This window comes from Pezoporus wallicus, unplaced genomic scaffold (assembly GCF_028554395.1).
Source record: "Pezoporus wallicus isolate ANWC-B61680 ecotype Strahan unplaced genomic scaffold, APGP_CSIRO_Pwel_v1 contig_7896, whole genome shotgun sequence".
Taxonomy (NCBI): Eukaryota; Metazoa; Chordata; class Aves; order Psittaciformes; family Psittacidae; genus Pezoporus; species Pezoporus wallicus.
This window is the reverse complement of record NW_026639609.1, coordinates 59,150-83,772: the sequence shown is the minus strand read 5'-3', so window position 1 is coordinate 83,772 and position 24,623 is coordinate 59,150. Positions and strand designations below refer to the sequence as shown.

At 50.4% G+C, this 24,623-nt stretch overlaps 1 protein-coding gene across 1 annotated transcript in view; it reads right to left on the bottom strand.

Annotated features, from left to right (window-relative positions):
• Nucleotides 1–264: 264 nt before the first annotated feature.
• The window catches only part of CMTR2 (cap methyltransferase 2), a 29,167-nt gene continuing 4,808 nt past the window's right edge, over nucleotides 265–24,623 (bottom strand). The window contains exons 2-3 of the transcript XR_008972893.1: nucleotides 23,217–23,455; nucleotides 265–279 (exon numbers count right to left, since the gene is read on the bottom strand). The gene's annotated coding sequence lies outside the window, so the exon portion shown is untranslated. The remainder of the gene's footprint in view (nucleotides 280–23,216; nucleotides 23,456–24,623) is intronic.

Below are 24,623 nucleotides of genomic sequence, written 5' to 3'. Positions count from 1 at the left end.
AGTCTCCCTCAGGTCTAGATCCAGTGCAACCCCACTGAACCCAGGCCAGTTCTTCAAAACCCACACCAGATGCCTGGTTTGGAATCCAGCCCTGCACGTTCACCTTCCCCTCAAGGCGCCATCTCTCAGGACCTCCAGTCTCACCTTGTTCTCATCAGGTCTGAAAAGGATGCGGTAGGTTGAAGACATGCCCGGTGCTACCTTATAGTCCTCATCACTCGGGCAGATCAACTCGAAGTACGGAGAGTTCCCCAGGATGACGTTCAGCAGACGAGGAACCTGCAGGAAAAACACAGAACTATGATTTTGTCGCTTGTGGAAACATGAGAAGGGACCCGGACAGGCCACGTGACTTCCTTCCTTACCACCTTTCCAAAACACTTTTAGCTCTGAAGGTACACGCACGTAACACACAAGGGAGGACTTGAATCCCTTCTGCTGAGCTACATGGCTGCAGGACAGAGGCCGTAGGAACAACATGCCCTGCTGTGAAGGAAGCAGGAAGGAGATGCACTACCTCAAGTCATCTGCGTATTCAACAAGCCCAAAGAACATGCTTGCTTCTGCCTGCACACATCCATGCAATCATGCCTCTGGAGGGGGAATGTATTATCTGAAGGCAAACCAGCGTGTGTTATGTGCAGGGGGAAGAAAGTCACTTCTGACACACCAGGGTGGAGTGGGGTGGTCAAGCTGCGGTGCTAGTCGTGAGGGTGGACCAGCAAGAGAAGGAGACCACGAACACTCTGCCCTTCCTGAAAATAAAAGCTTACCTCAAGAGCAAAAGGACGAGCACAGGAACACAAAAGAACAACCCCAGGAAGAAGCAGATGGCTAAGAGAATTTAAAGGGGGCTGAAAAGCAGCAAGGGAGATCCATAATACAATCTGGTGCAGAGATGAGAACACCCAACGTGCTTGTATGATGGAAAGCCAGACAACCCCCCCAGGCTGTGCCTATCAGTTATGGTCCTCAAAGGCACTTTCTGCTTTGAGATACGTGACCAGCACTGCCTCACAGCGTGGCATCATTACTGAAAGCCACCCTGATCTCCCTGGAGGCTCTTGCTGCCTGGTGACTGCAGCCAGGCCTCTGCCAGTGCAGGAGAGCCACATTTCTGGGTATCCCTCCTCATAGCCGGGCCTTCCTGCAGGCATCCTGCTGCAAGTGTCTGTCCTCTGGGATGCCACAGGCACGGAGACAGCAAACAGGCATGCTCTAGCACACAGGCAGCAACCCCGCAGCACCCAATCTCATCTCAGAGAGTATAACAGGGAGAGTTTGAATGACAGGCAGCTCCACTGATGAACACACGAGGCTTGCGCAAAACGGAGGTTCATTCTGCACCCCGGCCCAAGCGTGATAACCCATGGCCAAGGCAGCCCTGAATGCTCTAAACACCCTTTGCTCCCAGCAATGCCCTAGGGCAGCAAGCTCCAGGAGCCCATTTCCCACTGCAGCCACACGTTCTGGTCACCGAGTCCCTTGGTACGTGAGCCCAGGTGGCAAAGATCTTCAGCAAGAGCCACCCAGGACACCTCTGAGGGTGGGGAGGAGCAGCCTGAAGACAGGAAAGCAATTCGACAGCAAGTAGGCAAGAGCAGTAAGCATAGAGTGAAGCACTTCCGTATCGGAGTGCTTACAGAGCACCTACTGGGCTCGATTACACTTTGCCTTTGTTACACTTTGCTGCTAGCTGCAGTTTTAGGGAGCAGACAACTTCAGCGACCATGCAGGATACATCAGTAGGATTCAGAGGAGTCTGGGAAACTCGTGAGACAGAGCACAGTGTTCCTTTTCTCCAGGACATGACCAAAACCCAGCAAAATTAGAACATTATAAGCTCTCTTGGGATTATCATCTCTATCTTTGTGCATTGAAATATGCCAAGGGCTTTCCTTAGAGCTGAGCTTCCTTTTACACCAGGGCTGTCCAGTGCCTGAGGTCGTACTAGCTTGACAACTAATTCATTTTGGGTAAAATCAACAGTTCACACACTGCCTCCCCTTCACAGGGCATAGAAATCCCAAGCTGCAGCTGTACCAGCCTATTACGTTTTATTGGGAATGGCACCAACATCCATGCGGATGTTGTTGTCCACTTGGGAAGCACGAATAGAGCAAATTCACCGTTTGCCTCTTTGCTGGTACTTGGCAAAGGCAAACATTCTGAGGTGCTGCATGGATGAGGGAGCAGCTGAAGCCAAAAGACACACTGGGAATGAAGCAGAGCAGTAGGAAAAGAGAAACCGAGGCCCATTTTAATAAGCAAAGGGCACACCTACAGCAAAGATTGCCCAAAGTCACTGTGAACCACACCAGTGGTGTCCCTTGGGCACAGGTATCCGCACTGCAACTTCCCACTATTCCCAAGCTACACCAGGAATGACACACAACTCTCTGGGAGTAACTGAGGGACCGTACCTTCATCCTTCCTTGCCAAAGGGTCTTCCATGCTCTACCATGTCCCTGTAAAACCTGTTATCTCAGGAGATACTTTTGACTTCTCTTGCTCTTCTTCCCCCTACATTAAGGCCTGACAGTGTCACTCCTTTTGTCCCCTTCTTTCTTTCTCCCAACAGGGAGATTTGAGGAGGGGGTTAATTCACCCGCACACTTCCACCTCCCCCCCCGTGCCCTCTTCTCACGCACACATCTTGCTCTTTCTTACACAACAGGATCTTGAATTACGCCTGTTTCTGACCTTTCTCTGCTTCCCGCACACTTCCTGTTACGTACCAAGAGAATCCCTGTGCGGAAGAAAGTGCTCCGGGACAGGACATTGAACTCAGCCCCTTTTCCTCCCTCCTGTCTTTTCCCACCAGCTTGCTCTTGGCACATGCCTCACTGGAGCAAATGTTTCCCCAGCTGAAATTAAGAAGGTCTCCATTTCCCCCTTTACAGCAGAGCAGAACAAAATTGCTGACATTTCTCAACTTCTCCCTGATCAAGTTTCTCAAGAAATCTCCAAAGGATCACAATCTTTCCAGTTCAAGTTGGAGACCTTCAGGAGCACATTACCCTGCCCGTGCTGGGATTCTCCAAAGGGAAAGCACAGCCACGCTGGCTTAGAAGCGCCTGAGCAGAACTGAGCTAAGCTTAGCAGGAGCCTCAAGTGTCACCTCAAGTCCTCCCCTTTAACTGCTCCTGCTAAGCCAGCCTCTTTCCACTGCTCTTCCAAAACACCCAGCCTGGAGTGCTAATGCCAGCAGTTACAACTTACTCCAGCACAAAGCGGAGATGACTCAGCCCCTGTGCTTTGACAGGGAGCTGCACACAGGTGGCTGAACAGGCTGAGAGAGGGAAACATGCCCTGCCAGAAACCAAGATTAACCAAGGAGCCACCGGGACATGGTGCACACTCGAGGTAAAGCATGACAGCAGGCAAGAAGTGCACAGCCCCTGACATTCCCATCAGTCCAGGGCTTTCAAGGGGAAGCATGCCGGCTCAAAAAGCTCCTTTGGCTTAGATACCACCACTGCACGGCCAAAACCAGCAGGAGAATCCCCAGCACGGGAACATTTCCCCATCTTGCAGAATAACGCTGGTGAGACATTGGATTCTGCATGCGCTGTGCTGCAGCAGGTAACTTGCTCTGCTGCACACCATGTGAATTCCACTGCTCTTCTCCTCCAGCCCAGCGCTCAACCTCCACAGCCCAGCACTTACCCTGTCCACGTTCCTCAGAGCTAGCGCCGCTATGTAGAACTGGTGGGGAACGTAGTTCTCAAACACCACCTCGGATGGGAAAGGCTGGAACAACCTCTGGTCCAGGTCAACTGCTGAGAACTGCAGATGCAAGACAGAGCAGAGAGAGCTTCAGCTGCTGGCAGAAAGATTAACGAATGAAGATCCCACACTGATCTCCAGTAAATACAGTCTCTTGGAGAGTACATCTGCCCAGCTCACACTAGGAGATGGGAGCTCACCCACCTCTGCTCTCAGCTGAGCAAAGGTTTCTGGACCATGTTGAGCAGCCTCAAGCTAAGAAGCTCTTTTGGAGGCTGTTTCTCCAGGTTGCCTTCTCCAAAAGGCAAAGCAGCGCTCACCTCCAGCAGAGCCCTCTGCTAAGGTGCTCACTCAGCTCCAGACACTTGCTGGAACAGCCACGAGCACTCAGGGAGCAAGCAAAACCCACGAGTTTCCATGAGCCTCCACAGGAAACAATTTGCGGGTGAACTTCCCTCTGAGACAGCGAGACTGAGCCCCACACAGCCCAAATGTCTTTTTTTTTGACGTAGAGCCCAGAAACCAGTTGGAAGACACCAGTACCAGGAAGGAAAGGCCAACAAGAAAGTAACAGGGCAGCTGGGAAACAGACAAATGAGGTGAATGCTGGATGGGGATGAAGTTCAGCTCTTTCCCCTGCGTTACTGGGCAACTGGAGCTAGACTGCAATTCGTATCCCCTTTCCCCATGAGCTTTCAGCTTCACTGTATTCTATTACTGCTGGTTTATTTAATACCACTGCAGAAGCGGCTCTGAAAAATACACACAAAGACCAAACGCTGACCCAGCAGAGGCATTACTCGGACATAATTCCTCCCTGCTTGGTCTCCCCTCTCCCAGCTGCACTGCTGCCACTCGAGAGACACAGGCAGGTCTCCTGCTTCTCCACAAAAGCCACGGTCAGGCTGAGGCCAGTAGCTGTAGCACTGCCAGTTATTTGGGCGCCCGTCTTACGTGTTCCCACCTCGTGTGCTGTCTGGGGCAACCCTTAACTGATGTGCTACAGGTCTCTTGCTGGCAGCTTTCTGCTCAACAGCCTACCTCAGTCATGCACCCACCTGCACTGTGTGTTAGACTGAGCACTCCTGCAAGAAAAGCAGCTTTAAACATCCATCTAAGAGAACACTGATCCAGGTAAAGCGCATCCACTCTCCTCTGCCCAGGGCGATTCCCCTGGGTAGCCAGCAGCCTGAAAACTCAAACACCCTGGAAGGGTCCCACGCCTTCTTCCCACCCAAGGCATTAACGCAATTGGGTTTGTTACAGCTTAAGTAATTGCCACAGGCCCTCAGCCTCCAAAGGCCAGCACTGCCACCACTGAGGGAGTCCTGTGACCCCAAGCACGGGGCAGTTGACTACACCAAAGCAAGAGGTGGCTGTTTGAAGAGCAGGGTGAGGAACAGCAGCTCCTGCCCTTGTGTCCTGCCCCAGCCCTCCCCCAGTAGCGTGATTTAGCGACGGTAGCTCAACTCCAGCAAAACCCACCAACTGCAGCAGAGCTTCCATTGGCTTCGTGCAGATCAGGACTTCAATGGCTCACTGGAGAAACATGGTTTGCCTTTCCCCCAGCAGAAAGAAGTCCACCACCACCAGTTGGAAATGACAACAGGACCTAATCACCAAGCTGCTTGGGTGAGCTGGAGGCAAGCCTGCCCCAAGCACGTGCCCTCTTCAAATGTCACATCAAACAGCAAGGAAAAGGGCAGGGAACGGCTACCTTTTGATGGGAGACTTCACCCATGCCCCGAAGCTGGGTAGTCCGGGGCCGCCTCATCTCCCGAGGGCTGGCCAGCCTCTGCTTGGTGGTGAGAGACTCTTCTGCCTCTCTGACCACCTTCGGATTACGAGATGCTACCACTCTGCTCTGGAATCCATCCGCCCTTCTGGAGGACCTCGTGGGCCGGGGGGTCTTGCCACTGGCCATGGCGCAGAGGTCACCTGGAAGAAGCAACAGTTGGACAATCCACAACCCCAGAAGCTTAAAAACCTAGACCCATGGAACCCTGGAACCCCGCAACCTTAGGCCCTTAAAACTCACCCAGTTCCAACCCCCTGCCACGGGCAGGGACACCTTCCACTAGACCAGCTTGCTCCAAGCCCCTGTGTCCAACCTGGCCTTGAACACTGCCAGGGATGGGGCAGCCCCAGCTTCTCTGGGCAACCTGTGCCAGGGCCTCGCCATTCCTGGCACAGCCAAAGGACACAGCTGTGTCTCCAGCCTCTGGCATCCTTCCTAAGCAGAGAACACCGGGCCTCCCCACCCTCACTCATCATTAGACCATATTTGGGCTCCATTCATAGACGTAAAACCCCACAGCAAACAGCCCCCGAGCCAGAAGAGCCTTTTGCTGTGGGTGCAGTCCCATGAGCCACAGAGACACTCCAGGGGCTGCTAGCACTTCTCACCCTTTCTGCAAGGAGCCTGCTGATTAAGAACTAGAGTTTCTCAAGGCTACTTTGCCTGCTTGAAGGTACGAAGATTATCTGGCAAAAACGGCTCCTTCCAGGCATGGAATCACCCCACTGCCCAAGAGCATTTCTCCATGCAGAAGGACGCCCTAATTTTCACTTGTTAACACCCAAACTCGAGGCTCCCTACAGGCATTCCAGGCTGCCACAGCAGGAAAAAAAGCAGGAAACCATCAAAGGCACATGAGCAATTAGCTCAAATCTAAGTAAAATCCAGGATGATATTCCCTCCTGCTTCCCTGTGTTCCACATCACCTCTGTTGCGTGCACTTGCTGTACACAGCAAGACAGCATCTAGGCAAAGATGGCCATTCCCTGCCCCTCGACTGTTCCCCACACCCGGCGAGGAAGGCAGTCACTACATTCCTTTACTCCCAAGGCAGCTACAGCACTGCACGTGTTTGTGGTGCTGGGCCCTTCCCAGCTTCAGGAAACAAGGCTACCGTTTCCTTTTGTTCTTGCAAGAAACACCAGAGCTCTGCACTGCCCTATGGACAGGAGGACCTGCTGCAGCAAGAGCTGGGATTTAAAGCTGGAAATAAGTACTTTTCAGGGGAGAAACCTAATGGGGACGATCCAACATTAATCTGGATTTCAGTGGTTTATTATCGGGTCTTAAGAACAACTGGCTTATTCGCTCCAATTCTCCAAGCTGTGATTTCACTTCACTTGAAACGAATCCTGTCGTCACCCCCATCAACGCTTATTTCCAGAGGGCTTCCAACCTCCACACCCCAGCCAGCCCAGCAGCTTCCCCCCGAGCCCTGGAGCAAGGCTCTTCCACAGCCCCAGAGCCCGCAGGGACCAGCCTCCCCGAGGAGCAGGAAAGGAGCACAACGGAGCAATCGGGCACATCTCCCTGCAGGGGCAGGACAAAGCAGCAAGCAGGACACAGCACCCCTCCAGCCCACCACCCCGTGGCTCCCTGCTCCCCACCTCAGACAGCCAAGGCTCCCTTTGCTGCAGGACCTACGGCCTAGCTCCAAGTCTCTACCAACACTGCAAGTTGCACGGCAATTGCAGAGCCCCTTCAAGCCCTTCTACCTGCCCAGCCCTGCTCTTAGGCCAGGGATGTTTAAATCCTGCCGGCTGTCACACAACTGCCCCATTCCTGCTGCCAACGGAGCTGCCTCCTCCCTGCTGCCCAGGGCCAGACGCTACCTGAGGACGGGTGATTCACGCTTCTCCTGGAGGATTCCTCCGTGCAGGGCCCAGCCTTGGCTCCTGAATGCCCTCGCGCTGCTCGGCAGCCGTGGGCAGCTGGAGGGACACGAGCTGCCCAGGGACGCCTCGGTGTGGCTGTTGCCCACCAGCACAGCAGGTAACTGCTGCTGGGCTGCCAACAGCCAGGGGAACGCGGGCAGCAAAGGACAGGGCTGGCACCTGGGCTGCCCAGCCCCTCTGCTCAACACTCTGGCTTTGCCAGGTAGGGCAGGGTTTCACCCGCGCCTCGAGGAAGCAGAGCTCAAAGCCTGACAGTAGCTCAAGCCCGCTCCTGTCTCAGCGGCTGAGCAACTCCTGCTCTGACTGGGCCACGGCTGCTGCTGGCACTTAACAGCAGCAGCTCCCCTCTACGTCACAATAGGCGAGCTCCACACGCGCCATAAAGAAGGTGCTCACCCCCCTGGCACCACTTCCACACCAAGTCCGCCACCACTTGTGCCTCTGGGATTTCTCCAGCTCCAGGCTGGGGTGGAGACTGTGCTTCCTGCCTTGAGCTCTCCCGGTATCACTGTTGGCCGCCTTGTCTCTCCTCTGGTGGGCTCCACGGCCACTGCAGGGCCTTGCTAAAGTTACAGCCTTGCAGATCCCTGCAGCCCCCCTACGCCTTCAATGTCTCCCCCGCAGCGAAGGGCTGCAGCAGGATTAAAGTGCACCTTACAGCAGCACTTGTTCACGCTCCGTGAGCGTCAGGTAACTTGGTTTATACACTGCAGATGAGCCAATAATTACTCTGCTTCAGGAGTACAGAAAAAAGACTCCCCACTGACTACGAAGCAACGATTTAATTCCTACTTCGCTGGCCCCGGAGGAGCCCAGTCACACCAGGACCAAGGCCAGGCTGCCGTTGGGGTGAACCCTGCTGCTGTCCCTGGTGAGCACCCATCGATGAGTTTGCACCCAGTAAGGCTGCGCACACGGGCACACGCACCAGCCAAGGCCACCCAACTTCCCGGGGCATCTCAGCTGCCAGGAGCTTCACACATTTTCAGCACAGCATTTGCCAGAAACCAAAGCTTCCTGTGAGACTCTCGGCCACAGGCAAAGGAAATCCTCACATCTGCTTGGCGGGGAACGTGGAGCCCTCGGTTTGAAACCAACACTCATCATCTGGGGGTTTACAACCCACTCAGGCAGGATATGAGCCCCGAGCGCTAACCGGCCCTCCAGGCAGCCAGCCTGTGGAAAGACTCCGAAACATGCCCCGCATGATGTCCAGCCACGAATCCAGGTGGAAACTGGGGAGCTCAGGCAAAGACACCTCAGGTGTGACACCCTTGGTGCTGAAGGCACCAAGACAGAAGCTCTGGAAGTAAAGGAAACCTGTTACAAAAGCCCTACCACAGCTGAGATAACTAATAGGAGCCCAGTATTAGAGCTTCCTGCTATTTCTTTGATAACCTTCAACTGCCAGCCGACGCTGAGACAGCCCAAGCTCCCTTCAAGGGTCTGCTGGAGGCTCCCCAGCTCCACATGGCATCATTCACAACTGTGCCTCCTGCCTTCAGTCCTTACACTACTACTGTCCCTTTCCCACCTGCCTCTCCCAGCATCTGCTCTCTGGATCCTGACTTCGCAGCTCCCTTTTAACCTCTTGTTTTCTGGCATCTGGATGTCGTTTCAGAGACTCAAAGAGAGAAAAGACCCTTACGACCAAGTCTCACCCAGTGTTGTGGTTTAAGGACAGACGGTAAGTCAGACCCATGCAGCCGCTCACTCACTGACCCCCATCCCAGCTCAGGCTCTCCTGGGCCCCAGCTCCTTCGCACCCAGCACTGCCAAGTCCACCACTAAACCCTGGAGCACCGCATCTAGAGGTCTTTTGAATGCCCCCAGGGATGGTGACTCCACCACAGCCTTGGGCAGCCTGTTTAGGCCTTGACAGCCCTTTCTGGGAAGAAATTTCCCCTCATAGCCAATCCAAGGTTTTCTTTTCCCTTCACACTATGAAACCATTTAACCCAGCAGCTGCAACCCTTCGTGTAAATTTCAGAACATTCAAGAAGTTACTCACAGTTCGGGGGGAATCTCTGACACGAGCAGGGCAGCAACTGAGGCTGTGACTGCCAGGAGACAATGCACACAAAGATGGGTGCATTCGGGACGGAGGTTCGGGCCCAATTCAGCAAGATACTGGCACCACGTCTCAGTTTAAACAAGAAAGGGGACAGATGTCAGGGGCACTGAGAACTCTGTGCTTACAAAATGGTTCAACAGTCGTTCCTGGGGCTGACACTGCCTTCATCCTAACTGCCTTGGCCTCGTGTCTCCACTGGCAGCTAAAAACCATCTAAGTCACCACGATACTGAGGACAGAAACATCCTACAGTACCCCTAACACTGCAGGACCAGGGCTTAGTCAAAGTCACGCAGGCAGAGCAGGGCTCAGTCTCTCTTCCCTCACACCCAGCTCTTCTCCCCCTCCTGCCAGGGCCTTCTCCATGCCACCCAGCACCACGGGACACCACAGGCTAGGGAGTACAGGGTCCTCCTCTCCTCCTCCCGACATACAGAGCTTCCTTCAGAGCTTGAGCACATGGCAGCTCTTTACTTCCTGCCATCACACACATTTGAAACCATGGTTACACCCCAGCCAGCACCCACAGCCCAGCAAAATCCTCCCATGGTCAGCTCCAAGGACCACACAAAGTGCCACAAGCGCTCCTTTCCCCCACCTTCTCCTGACCAAGACAAAAAACAGCCCTCACGTGCTTTACCTGGTCCACGACAGCTTGGTTGGCATTTGCAGCTTCAGACATCCCGTGGCAGCTCCATTTGCAGCAGGACTGCTCTCCTTGGCTCCTGCCTTCGCAGCAAGCTGCTCATCCACAGCAGGGCTACTACTTGTGCTGCGGGGCACCTTCAAACACCAGCATGTGCTTCTGTGATTGGAAGCAAGAGAGAGAAAGATCAGACCAGGAGACACAGGGAAGGGACAAGCCCAGCCCGGGACGTGCCTTTCAACCTGAGCCCACAGGAGCACCGGGCACAAGCCCAGCAGCTACCAAGCCCCACAGGCTCTTCAGAAGCTGTGAAAGGAGCAGCTTGGCTTATTTCTCACTTGTGAAGCACTGCAGGGACAGGCCCATCTCTTGCTGCTGCCAGGCAGCTGGGGCAGCTCCCTGCAGCACACACGCTGTGCTGAGAGCTGCTGGGCAGGCTGCAGGCACCAGCCCTGCTGTGCAAGGAGCTTCCAAACTGAAGCAGGCACCAAGAAATAAAAGCAAAGCTGAATGTGGCTTTACCTGCTGAGGGCAGGTGCCTTCACAGGCCCATTACAACCACGCGACAGCCACAACCCTCTCAACTCAAGCCAAACCCCAAAGCAATCGCTGCTCGCTGAAGAAGGGACCACTGCATTGCCTTTTGCTTAGCCAGCTCTTTGACTGCATTTGTACCTGAAAGTCTTTTGCCAAAAAGACTGGGAGTTTTGTCAAAGAACAGCCCTGCAGAGGCTCTCCTGGGCTGGAACCCGAGCCAGGGCTTGGATTTTTAAACAGGGCAGCCAGTGCATCCCTTACAAGAGCGCTGGGAGTTGGCAGCACTGGGATCTGAACCCCCACCATCCCTTCAGAAGAGGTGTCCCCCGCTGGCACTACAACTGTCAGTCCCTATGCACTAATGCTCCGAGAAAGAGACAGCTTATTTCCTCTGCCCTTGCTTGGCACATCAATACTTAAGCGACAGATGCCTCTAAGACAGGCAGTTAAGATGACACCTCTCCCTTGAGGAGAAACAAGGAGAAAGAGAGAAAATGTAGGGCAATATACCTTCCAAAGAGTAAAAGAATAAAGGCTTCACAAAACCCATCTGTGTTGTAGACATTTGTACAGATGTGACTGTACTTGGAATGGCAGAACAGGCAAATCCATGGCACATGGAGAACAGAGAAGCTTTGGAGCAAACTCTTTAGGGCCAGCAGAGCACACCTCCTCCCGGGGGTGGACAGCTCTAATTGCCACATTGCTTCCCGGGAATGACAGGGGGAGAGAGTCAGCACAGCTGCAAAAAGTCAGTGAGACGTCTCCAAGGGGGAAAAAAGGAAAGGGAAGATAACCAAGAGCTTTTTACCATGTTATTTGTGACAAGAGCCATCAAAACATGAGTCGGTGATGGACAGCTGGGGAGAACAGTCAGGATTCCACAAAACAGTTCAGACAGCTGGAAACCAGGCTGAAAATTAACATCTGTCAAAAGAAAAATGTAGCGTTTCGCTCTGCCCTAGAGCTACCTCTAGGCAAACATATCATCCTGCTGCCCAGACCCAGACCAAGAGCATTCCTTCCCCAAAGGAGACTGTCTGGCCCCTGAGGCAGGGTGAGGATGGGACACCACCGTCCCTTTTCCAGCTCACACTTGTGTATGCTGGGATGGCAGTAGCTCATGGGCTTGGCAGAGCCACAGCAGAAGAGAAATCCGAAACTCAGTCACACCCACCTTCCTCTCCTGCTCTGCTGTTACAGAGGTATTCCGAGCTCTGAAAATAACTCCACACGACTCCACCTCTGTGCCACTGATCCCGTCCTCAGTGGGGTTTGCTCCTTCCTTAAGGAGCAAGGAAAGGGCAGGGGGCAGACTGAGCCAACTGTTTCCCTTCTGTGGGGAGCATTTGCTCAGCCCTCCAGCACTGGGAGGCAAATTATCCTCTGGTGCAAGGGCACAGAGCTCAGCACGGTTCTGCCAGCAGACAGCTCGACCCAGGGCTCCCTCTTGATTCCTGCTTTCTAACAAGCATCCCATTGCTGAGCCAGGAGTCCAACGAGGGGCACCCGCCAGCTGAGGAGACCAATGCTCCCACTCCCTCCTCCTGCAGACCTAACACCTAGGAGAAAGAAGATCTGGGAGTCACCAGCCATAACATCTCATGTACTCCTTACAGGTGCCACTCTTCTTTCCCCCATGTCATTATGGTCCAGGAACACAACAATTACAGCCCCCGCTGTGGGTACATTCTCCACAAGGTTTGCAGTGAGCTCTGAGGCAGACCTCCATCTCAACAGAGCCAGCTTTGAGATCTGCAGCCCAAAGCTCAGCAGGCAGTGGGCACATCAAACCTTGACAAAACATCCTTCTTCCCTCACAAGCCACCCAGGACACAGGTTTCCAGGCCCTCTGCCCTGGGCCCAGAAATTCGGTTTGCCACAGAGGTCTGAGATACCTGATGGTGTCAGTTAACAAACTGCTCCCTCTCCTGGCTTCACAGCGCTCCTGTTGTCTCAGTATTGCCTCCAAAGGTTCCCAGTTCCCCGACACAGCAAGGCCACCCCAGCCTTTAAACATCAGGCAACATGATTAGACATTAGGAGGAAGTTCTTCCCTGTGAGGGTGCTGAGGCCCTGGCACAGGGTGCCCAGAGAAGCTGTGCCTGCCCCATCCCTGGCAGTGTTCAAGGCCAGCTTGGACAGGGCTTGGAGCAACCTGCTCTAGTGGAAGGTGTCCCTGCCCGTGGTGGAGGTTGGAACTGGATGAGCTTTGAGGTCCCTTCCAACCCAAACCAGTCTGGGACTCCATGATTCTATGTTTACCTGACGCTAAGGTACAGATCAAACCCTGCAGTTTGTGGTGCTGCTGGAAGCTGGGGGCTCCAGATCAGGTAGGTGTGCATTTAGACAAATCCCTTCTCCAGCACAGCCTCATCCCACCTGCCACAGCTCCCCACACACGGACCACTGAGCCTGAAGGCACATTCTTCACTGCACTCCAAGCCCCAAGCTCCAGAAGTTCCATTCTCCCCTTTCTCCAAGCATCCATGTGCCCAGGCACTTGGCGGCCCCCAGCACCTGAAACTGTCATTATCCACTCTAACTAACTGTTGGGCACTGGGCTCACATCTGGTTTAGAGCCTTCTCCTTTCCCCCAGCTTGCTACAGCCACTCTTCTAGCTTCCCTACAGAACAAAGTTCAGGCAAAAGCACACAGCTTTGACCATTTTCTTCTGCAGGGAAGCTGCACCTCAGATCCAGGCGTGACCCCACATCTTTACAAGACCAGCTGTGCTGTGACAGTCCAGAACTAGGCATCTGTACCACACTAACCCACTGGGTGTCTAGGCCCCAGTCAGTACCCCCAACACACGGTAAGAACAGACAACTCTTCAATAAGCACATTTCCCATTTCTTCTTAGCAAGGAGCAGTGTGCTTTACACAGCGTTTTCCAGACAGCTCACTACAGCAGACCAGGGGCCTACACTTCCCTCACTTCCCAGTCCTTGCTGCCAAATCATGCTGGGAACAGATTTCCTGGGTCAGAAACACCAGAGCCAGGTAAGATCCACTTGCTTCTCATGTCCTGCCTCGTAACTCCTTGTGCAAGGACTGCACAGTTAAAACCAGGTTTGTGGCATGGGATGTCCCACCTGGGCACATAGGCAGGTGAGCAGCAGAGGCTATTCCCTGTTTCCAGAGCTGAGCAGGTATCAGGCAAAAAGCATCATAGTAGCATAAAAGAGACAATTCCATGCCCCAGCATGAGCTCAGATGAAGACATCATCAGCCATGTTACCATGAAGGAGCACGAAAGTTGAGCAGACCAACTTCAGACAAAAGGCCAAGATTAGAAAGGAGCACTCTAGGGAGTGACCCTGGCTGTAGTGAGGGAAGAAAAAAATAGTCAACAGCATAACACCTCTTCCATTAAGTTTCCAGAAATCCTCAACAGCGGATGAATATTCCACTAACTAAAGGCTTTTCTACACAATTACCTCTGCAGCTTGCGGCAATGCAGCTGCACACAGGAGTATCTGCACACTCCGTGTGGCCACACTTGTAGCTGAAAGCCTTGCATCCCTCTCTCTTCAATGCTGCTCAAACATTTTGACTGCCCAGCCCTAAACTCTGCTCCTGCAATAACCGCCCACAGTGTCAAACTGCAGTTTCAGGCATATCCCATTACCTGCTGAGGGTGCCATCCTAAAAGTTCGACTTTTCACACTTTAGCTTTGCCCGCTAAGAAACAACAGGATGGAGAGGAACGTGTGCAGGCCCTTCAGAAACACACACAACCCAAATGCACAAGGATAGCACAGCGTGGACACATGGCAGATGGAGAGACAGAAGCTGTCTCTGGGCTTGCCAGCTGCCAATTCAACACCTGGGAATGACAAAGTAAAGGCAATTCTGCCTACTTTTAAAATACCAAGAAATGCCCGCTCACGTGCCTGAAGTTCAGAGTGGGAAATCCCTTCATAACGCAAAATTCACCTTCATGACCTCGCGGTGGCCCTGTCTGACCCACCTGCAAACAGATCACCATGATTCTGAGAGACCTCAGCTGCTTTACCCACGATACTCAACACCTGATAAATCCTTCACTGCCAGTGCTCCTGCTGCCTCCTCCAATCCATTACATTGTCATCATCACCTTCAGATGCCTGCTGCTCACCAAGCTCAACTAAGGATGAAGGAAAACAGGACAGTGACAACAGCAACCAGAGCAGGGTATTAAACAGCTGACAGCAGAGCTCTGGAACACAAGTGACAGATAGCGAGGCATTACTGTGCACAAGCTTTCATACTGCAAATGCACTGCATACAGGGCAACAATCTGCTTCCAGCTCTGGGAAGCCCAATCCCCTCTGCAGGCGCAGCGCTGCTCACACTGCAAGCTTCCTTCCCTAAGTTTTAAGGACAGAGGAGCTCCACCTTGATCCAGCCCCAGCCCATCCAGGAGCTGTACTGCCCTGTTCAGCTGTTCTCTCTGCTACGGAGCAGTCTCAGTATCGAGGCACAAAAACCAAGATCACACCTATGCACGCAAGCTTGGGTGCAAGGCATCCAGACCTACTATTCCAAGAAAGTCTGTCATTCTCAGAGAGCTTCCAATAAGCATTAAGAACAGGTGTGCTGCCACTTTCCCTGCTTAGAGGAATCCTTCCCATCCCCACTGTCTGGTTCACTCAGAAAATACCTGCCCTGCAACAACCCCTCCTTATTACCTTCCTTCTCCAGCACTGCCAGGTCCAGGTTGGACATCATTTCTCTCCAGTCAGGACTTGTTGTTTTCTTTCACTTTTTACATTCTCTACTTGCTGTGGTACTCTCTGCTTTTAGGCTGGTGTTTTCAAATTCTTCCCAGCACTTATGGGCACTAAGTAAAAGAAAAACCAAACCAAACGGGTCCTTTAATTGTAACACAAACAGCCAGGAAAAGTCCAGTGCTGAAAACAAGTGAGGAAGATTTCAAAGGCTGCTTTTCTGCAATGCAGGCAGATTCCTCAAAAATAGCACAGCACAGCCATGGAGGGTCCCAATGAAACGTGCAAAACTCTAATTCACGCCTTGCTTCTTTTTAACCCTCAGCTTCACAGGAAGATCAGAATTCGTCTCCATGCCCACCACGCCTCCTCAACAGAAGCTTTCAGATACATGTACCTCTTCCACTTGGTTTGCCAGCAAGACCATAGGCAAGCAGCGCCACTGCATGCTACTCTGCTACACTGGGTCAGACGTTACCAAACTTATCTGTCCATGTTTCTAAGCCCATTCTATACCGCAAGGACCTGGGAAGATTTCCTGGTACAGACAGAGCTCCTCTGCAATTAATCCATCTTGCATCAACACAGGCTAGGCCTCAACATTTCAGTACAACCAAGACTTCACATGCTGGCCCCAATCCAGAACCTTCTGCTTCCTACCTCACGTGCGCCGGAATCCAACAAAGCAGTATGGTTCAGTTCATTTTTTCTGCTCCATACACCTCCTCAGGCAAAAGAAACAGGCTCCTGAAGTTGAAATGGAGCCTCTGAAGTTTCTGCAGCGCTTCACTTCCCAAAAAGACAATATTTATATCCACTAGCACTTGCTGCCTCTTTTCTCCTCCATTTCATCACCAGATGCATTTTGGTACATCTGCTCTATTAGTGAAAACTGATTTACACAAGACAAAAAAGAATCCTTAATACAACACTGCAGTGGAAACCAGTGACATCTAAAATTGCACCGACACCTCCCAAAATTCTCGTATCCCATTTTCTTACCTTTGCTGCTTGAAAAGTGTTTTGCTCTGTTCAGATCCGCAGGGCATGTCTATAGCTGAAAACAAGACAGCCCAGCCTGACTCTCCTAACTCGCTCCTGGCTCCTGCCATCCATGGGGAACACGGTGGGGCTGAGGGGAAGGCAGATGCTCTTTGGTTGGTTGTTTTCATGACCTGACCATCTCTCAGGCTCTTCTTCACGAGACCAAGGAGTGGTGATGGAGTTTGGCTTCTGACCTCAGCTGCCCTTCCAGTGCTCAGCAAGGCATCAACCAGCAAGTGACTGGTAAAGCGAAGCACCACAACAGGTCTGGGGACAAAGCAGCTTCGCCACTGTGCACCACCACCACCACCACCACAGGCATCCTCTTCCAGCAGAGAGTTACTGGCCTCTGGCTCTGGGGTTTGCCTGCTGCTGGTAACCCAGTGGTAACTTCAGCTCAGAGAGTTACTCAGCAATCCTTGCCTTCCATTCTCCCAGTATTGGGAAGAACTTGGCATCTTCCAGACACAGCCCAGAAGGGCTTGGGGTGGGAAGGGGAGGGAAGAGAAGATAATACAGAGAGAACAGCCTCAATCTGTACTACCTCTGGAAACAAGACAAAACCCTCCTGCAAACTACAGAGGAGGTTCTGTCCATGTTTTTCCCAGTTCCTCCCGGATCCCAACACCTCTCTGAGACCTTGCTGCCTGTTGTGCCCAAACCTTGCCCTCCCAATCCTCTGCAGGATACACCTGCCACAAAGGTTGTCTCAGTCCCCATATCTTAATTCCAGCTTCAGTTTAATCTCTGTGGTGAAAAGCCACAGAAGCAGACTCCTTAAAACCCCATCTGCCTCCAGGGAGGGAAAATAGGTGTACAAGTTGCTCTAAGAGCAGATGGTGTCTAAAGAAAATGACGGTAAGTAAGCTTCAGGGTTGCAGCTTCCCAAGGGACTGCTTCACCCCAGCAGCAGACCTCTAGGCCAATGCACCAGTTAGTAAAATTCTAAGTCCCACCACCTTTCATTAGTTGCTATTTACCAAATCACTACTTCCACTCATGCTCCCGAGACTGTATTTTACTACAGACCTTCCACAAAACTAGTCACAGAATCACCAGCCAAAACACTTATACAAATATATACTTATGGGCCTCTAACCCCCTCTTGTGGAATGGAAACAGAGCCTATTTGGGGTTTATTCAGTGCCAGTGCTATTAACTGTGGCTCTTAGGCATAACTGGACCTCTCTATAAATCTAAATTTCATTAATTGCCCCAAATCCATTCCTTAGCTTTATAGTTAAGGCCACAGCACTGACAGTTGCTAACTCCATTCCTTAGCTTTATAGTTAAGGCCACAGCACTGACAGTTGCTAACACCCAGCCTATCTTGGTATTTCAGTGCAAAGTGCAAGCTCAGCCTAGTTGAGGACCGGCCTCCCCAGTGCTCCCACACAGCAAAGGTTAAGTTTTTGAACCAGCTCCCCTCTGGCTCCCAATGAGTCAGCTGGCTCCAGTCCCATCCAGTCTGTGCTAACACCCAAAGCCAGGGCTCTTTCCACATGCAACAGCAAGCCTCTGCTGCTGAACATCACCATTTCCACCAGCCAGGATCCTACAGCCCTGCCAGTCCCAGCTGCGCCAGTCCCAGACACCTCCCGTGCCACTGATGGATGCCACACAGGGCTCTCCACGCTGTCTACGCAGCTTGCAGCCTCGTTTCCTCAGCCTACATAGCTGGGTACCACCAGTGCTGGGGCAGTAACACATGCCGGGAGCCCCGGCTGCTCAGAAGGCTCCTGTGGTTCAGATGTCCTCAGCAGTCCTGCCCCATACCCGCACTCCTCAATTGAAAACTCATCTCCCAGGCAAGCATCATTATCTGAGGGAACGTGTAGCTACTCAGCAGCCACCTTGGGGTTCAGTTGAATTGTGACCCCAAGACAGATTTCATTACATTTCCACTCAAGGGCATCGAGCTGTGCTCTGTCATCAACCTGGGGCACTCAACTCATTCTAAAGCAAGGATTTAATCACCTTAACTCTCTAGAGACCTACATTAAGGCACTTCACCACAGTCCCTTTGTTCCTTAGTCTTAACTGAGCTTCCATTACCAACTGGCTACTGGGTCATAGTTTTGATGCACAGGTATCTGACAGCTTAAGACCTTGGGGTACCTCCGTATGAGCTTTCATGGGTATGGGGCAGCATTTGTCCAGTCACCTCTTCACTACACAGACCATGACCTCTAGCTGCAGCAACAACTAAGATTTGAATATCGAGTCTCTTTCTCCCTGCTGTCCCCCACTCTAGACAAATCAACTCACCAACAAGTAACAGTCCTTCTCCCTGCTCTCCCTCGCTTGAGGCAAATCAGTTCTTTACCAAGCGACAGTCACCCTCATTTAGTAAAGCTCTACGAAGAGGCACTTTCATAAACAAGTTCGAGATGCCATATGGCAGAAAAACAGCGTTTCAATAAACAGTTTCATACGATCGCTGTAATAATGACCTAGTTCAAGTGGGACTTGCATTACGGGTTAAACTTCACCTCCCCAGTCTTGCTGGGGGACACTGAGGACGTGACACAACCCAGAACAAAAGAATTTGCCAAATATCTGTTCAGGCAGGGAGAGCTGGTTTGCTTTGCGCTCAGGGACTTGGCTTAGCTTTCAACACCAGCTACTTCAACTCAGAAACTGGCAGCCACGCCAGCATATTAAGCTCTATCCAAATTCAGGTATGACACACAAGCAACATCATGCCACGTCTAAATTGACTTTAAGGCCTGAAAAAGCTACATACGCAGTTTTCTAAAGTCTGTAGCAGCAAAAGGAAGACACCCATGTTTCCTCTTTACTTTTTCATCTGCCGTATCATGTTTTCAGATAAACTCTTCTGATACTGTTATACTGGAAATACAACTATGTCATAGACCTTTTTATGAGTCTGAATACAATCCCAAGCATTTACATTTCCCTGTAATTCAGTAAAACCACATTAAATAATAATTTCCACCAAAATCAACCTGACAATTCTTCTAACAGGCTTGTCCATCCCTGCCCCCCATTCCAAAGACCATTCTCTTCCAAAGCCCTCATGTCCCCTAAAGTACGTTTGGACATTAACAACCAAAGCTTAGTCTAGAGCTCCACTAAAAGCAAGTGAGACAACACCGTCCCACATTTCATCCCACATTCCACACCACTTATAGTTTAAACATGTCCCCACCAAACATCCACTGCTATAAGGGTCAGTAAGGAGCGTTTCTTGTGTCGTTGCTTACCTCTCAGACACAGAATTATCTTCCCCAGCTCTTTAATTTGGAGTTCACTTCCAAAAACAAAGGCAATGAAAAAAACACCAACCATTAGCATTAATAATTGCAACCAAAATCATTTAGCAGTCTCAACACAAATGGGAGAGCCAAGCCAAAGACAACCAGCTGGAACCCATGTCAGTATAGCAGAGCCAACCCTGAGGAATAAGGCTCACTTATTCTCGTCTTAAAGCTTATTTTCAGCTTTTTCTTAATTGCACCATTCAGTGAAGGCAAGCACTTAGTATAGAAAAACATTTGGATAAGGATTAAGAACAGACTCAGTGACAAAAAGACAGTGTATAACAGCCGTGTCCTACCAGAGTGCCTGTCACAGCCAGGAGAAACTGAAGATCCTTAGGACAAAAATCTTCGCTGGTCAAGAAGGCCACAGCAACCATGCAAGGGGACACAGACTGCAAGGCTCGGTGGCAAGGCCAAGGGCACTGTGTGCAGGCTTCCAACACACTGCTGTGACAATGTTTGCAACTGGAGTCTCTCTGTGAGCTGGTAAACTGCAAAGGGAAAGAAAGTTAAAGCAAGTGAGAATCAAACACCACCCCCACTGAGCAGGCTGCTCCTGTGCCCCTCTATCCTTCCCTCGGTAAGGATGGAGCAAAATGGAAAGATGATGAAACCCTGGCACAAAAATACAACAACGACAAAAATTAAACCTCCCCAGATTTCTCTCTGCTGTGTTTCATTGTCTTGTTCCATATTTGGTAAAGAAACATGTAAATGGCAACATTTAAAACTTTAAAGATAAGACTTTATTTCTTCCAAATATTTATTTCCTTTTCTTTTTAAAAAAATGATCTTCCATTACTCACTTGCAGGATAAATGAAAATAAGCAATAGCCACATATATCCAGCATCCTTCATCTCCTTAGAAAAACATCTCCATCTTTCAAAACAAAAGCACACAAGGATTAGCTACGGAGCAAAAGCTTCAGTGCTCTACAATGAGGGGATTCCATGCTGGAAACATGAATATACCCATCTATACAGGAAAAGCAGCATACAACTGGTGAGCTCTCTGTTCAGGTGCTTATGCCTCAAAGCCTTTTTTTAAGGAATTTTTAGCAAGGAAGGGCTGGCAAATCCCATCAACTGCATGTTACATGAGCCTCTCCAGGCTGGTGGAAAAGCTTCCTGCATTTAAATGTCTCCTACAGGTTCTGCTTGTTCTGAGCGTCTACAGGCAATGGCTAATTCTTTGAGCAAATGTCCTTCTGAAGACTTCGGAGCCACAAGGAGTCACAAGAGAGGGGTCGATGGCCATCCGAACCATGGCCTAAGGAGGAACAGCACCAGGCTGAGCATTCTTCTGGCATCAACAGCTCCACCTGCTCTGTCTGTCAAGCGACTGAAGTGCACGAAGAGCTGCAACTGAGGAGATCAGCACGGAATTCATGAAAACAGTTGCAAGAAGGAGATGGAGCAACAAGTACCACATTTTGGCAAGAAGTTTCCATCTCAGTCCCCACTCATCAAAGTGCTAAAAAAAGAGACTGAGATTCAAAGGCTACTAGGTGAAATTCAGAGGCGCTTGTTTAAAAATGAGGAATGGGGACAAGTACTGATAAACACCGTTTCATACCACCCAAAAGGGTTAAGACCAATTGCACAGGATTCCCTCAGCTTCACCATTAAGAAGTAAAACTACTGTAAATTAAAGGGATGTCAAAAGGCAGCTTTGAGGGATGGTAACAGGAGGCTCTGAGGCTTCAGCCTACTGATCAACCCTTCCTTCCAGTGAATCAAGGATTCAATGCTCTTCTGTATCCTAAAGCACCCAGTTTAGTGGTCAGAAATCAAGGCGGGGTTTTCTTTTCTGCTGCCTTCTCCGTGGGCAATACTAATCCCTTCCCATTAAGTCCCAAGTTGGTTTCCCAACAGAATGCAATTCTGCTACATATTCTACATTTACAACTAGTAGTTTGATAGATCCATCTTAAATCAAGACAAAGAGACACCAGTTAGTGCCGTCTTAACAGACGACCGGACTTCATAGGACGAATCTCTGTTTTGTAGAAATTCAACTGGAAAGCCAGTGGCAAGATCACAAACAATCTGCGCACAGCCAAATGAATCTAAATACGACACAAAATCAGTGAAAATAAGCAGCACATCTCTTAGCTTTAATGGAACTCAGAAAAAAATCCCCACAGCATTTTCACTCAGAGGAGCACCCAATTCATCCAAGCCTCAGGCAACTGATTTCAAAATGTTACGCTGGCTCCAAAAAAGTTTCAGAAATATCATGCACCTCACAGCTGATCACCAGGCCTACATATCTGTCCTTCACTGGAAACCTGCAACAGCAGGGCTGCAAAACTAAACTGACCTCAAGTTGCATGACTCTCGGGAACATCATAACCAACTTATTCCCTCCACCCCCTTTATTTCCCACAGTGTGCAACCTGAAAGCTCCCAGTTATGAAAACCAATACCCAGTTCATCTTCCAACAGGTCAAAAAAATCAACTAAAAACAGGCAGGATATTGAGACACTTCATTGGGTTCCACCCAAATCAAATTGGTCAAAACCTGACAGCCTCAATGAAGGCAGGAATCATCAGATGCTCTCCACTAAGTTTAATATGCTCTTCCTGCTCTTTCTTACATATCCCAAAAGTCACAACAGAAATTAAGTGTCACTTCCCTCCAAAACCTGTGGTCAAAAGACAGACAGGACAAGGAAGGATTCTCACCATTAAATGGACAAGTGTCATTCCTAACTTTGAAACTCCTGCCATTAAGTCAGCAATAATAATAAGACTCTCCAAATCACATCCTTTATTATTAACAGAAGGAGCAGCTGCTATCAAAGCATTTCTCTCATCATCTCACTGTGTCTGCCAACAAAAAAGCTCCAGCATGTATCAGGCATCAGGACCCAATAGGACATGGATTTCCTTCAGTTTAGAGACCTGCCTTTGCAGAAGGGCTCGCACACATTTTTGGGGGGATACCTCCAAACAGCTGGATTACAGTTCCCCACTAACTCAGTCCATGGGATCTTGAAGTACACAATCCTAACTCACCCCAAAGTTCTGTGACCATCTAAAAGCTTTTCTCCTAAAAAGATTATGAAGACAGGGGGACTGATACCAAGGCAAACAACGGGACAGAAGGAACCTCAAGGAAGTCTACAGAGTTTGTCAGATGTACAGAACAGATCAAGGAAAGTCTGAAACAATAAATGCATTTTCTCTCACGGTCCACCAGTCACCTCAGGGTTTTACTTCACCTATAAAATAACTTTTTAAAAATATTAACCTTAGTGAGGAAAAAAAAAACAAGGTAAGTACCTGCTAGAGGAGACGCTTCTGCCCACTCACAGCTCCGTGGAGGAATACCACAGTGTAACCACAGCCAATGCACTCAAAACACCTCATCTCCCCAGCTTTAAGAAACGGCTTTTCAAATGCCAAAGCTCAGTGGGACTCTCAGAAGTGTTAATCGCCTCCGAACAATGGCAGAGACATAGGGGTGCCTGTGGTAGACAATCCCCTTACCGTACTTTCTGTTTCAGATAACGCAGGCTTTTACTGGCGATCTTTGACACTCTCTCATCATCTATTCTTCTGCAGTTTCTTCCCCCTTAGTTTGTTTTTTAGCCTTTCTTTTTTATTCTTCAGTGAAATGCACCTGCGGCACTGCTTGCATTCTTCCATTTACAGGTTCAAAAACTGATTCACAGGAAAAGCTCTCACTGCATGTATCTCCCAGCCTGTAACCTCTGTTCCCCACCTGCCTGGTCAGACAGAGAAAGCACAACTCAGCTCACAGCAAAAAAAGCAAAGTAATTTTAATTAATTAAAATGGACCATGGCCAACCCCAGAAGCTTTTGTGTAGGGCAGCTTCTACTTACAGGCAAACATAAAAAGCAAGATTTTCAGACAATGTTATGAATGAATCAGACCTGAGACACCAACTCATTCACCTCTCAAGTTCTTCAATGAAAAATGAACTGTTAAAGGCATTAAACTCTGCCCCAATCAAAGCGGCAGGAAAGGCAATTCAATGGGCACCACCTCCAGACAAAGCATGTTTTCAGCAGTGCCTTTAATCCCTTACCAGTGATCAACTATCCTTCAAGCTGCCACATTCTATAATGACAAGTGCTTCCAGAAGGTGGCTGGTAACTCATCAGGAGACTACATTTTCATTCTTTTGACGGTTCTCTACAGGATCATGCACATAATGACAGCAAATCCGTGTCTCCTTTAAACATCATTTCTCCCCAAGCAGGTTTTTCCATATATGCTACAAACTCAAAACTGTTAAGATACACAACTTAGGCCTCAAAACTTAGCTCTCAAAGGAGCAATGTCGAAAATAAAACTGCAACAGTCAGTTACCAGTTAAAGCAACAGTCAGTTACCAATTTCATCATTTTTATCTTTAAGGGGAACCTACTGCCGGCAACATGGACAGTGGGATCGAGCATGCCCTTTGCAAGTTTGCTGACAATGCCAAGCTGTGTGGTCTGGTTGGCAGACTGGAGGGAAGGGATGGCATCCAGAGAGACCTTGAGAGCTGGGCCAATGCCAGCCTCACAAAGTTCAACAAAGCCAAGCACAAGGTCCTACACCTGGGTCAGGGCAATCACAGACAGAGATACAGGTTGGGCAGAGAAGTGATTCGGAGCAGCCTGAGAAGAAGGACCTGGGGGTGTTAGTCAAATATAAATGGAACACGAGCTGGCTTCAGTGTGCACTCGCAGCCCAGAAACCGAACCACATCCCGGGCTGCAGCAATAGAAGCGTGACCAGCAGGCTGCAGGAGGTGATTCTGACCCCCTGCTCTCATGAGACCCCACTTGGCGTACTGCATACAGTTCTGGTGTCCTCAGCATAAGGACATAGAGCTTTTGGAGCCAGTCCAGAGGAGGACCATGAGGACGCTAAGGGGGATAAAG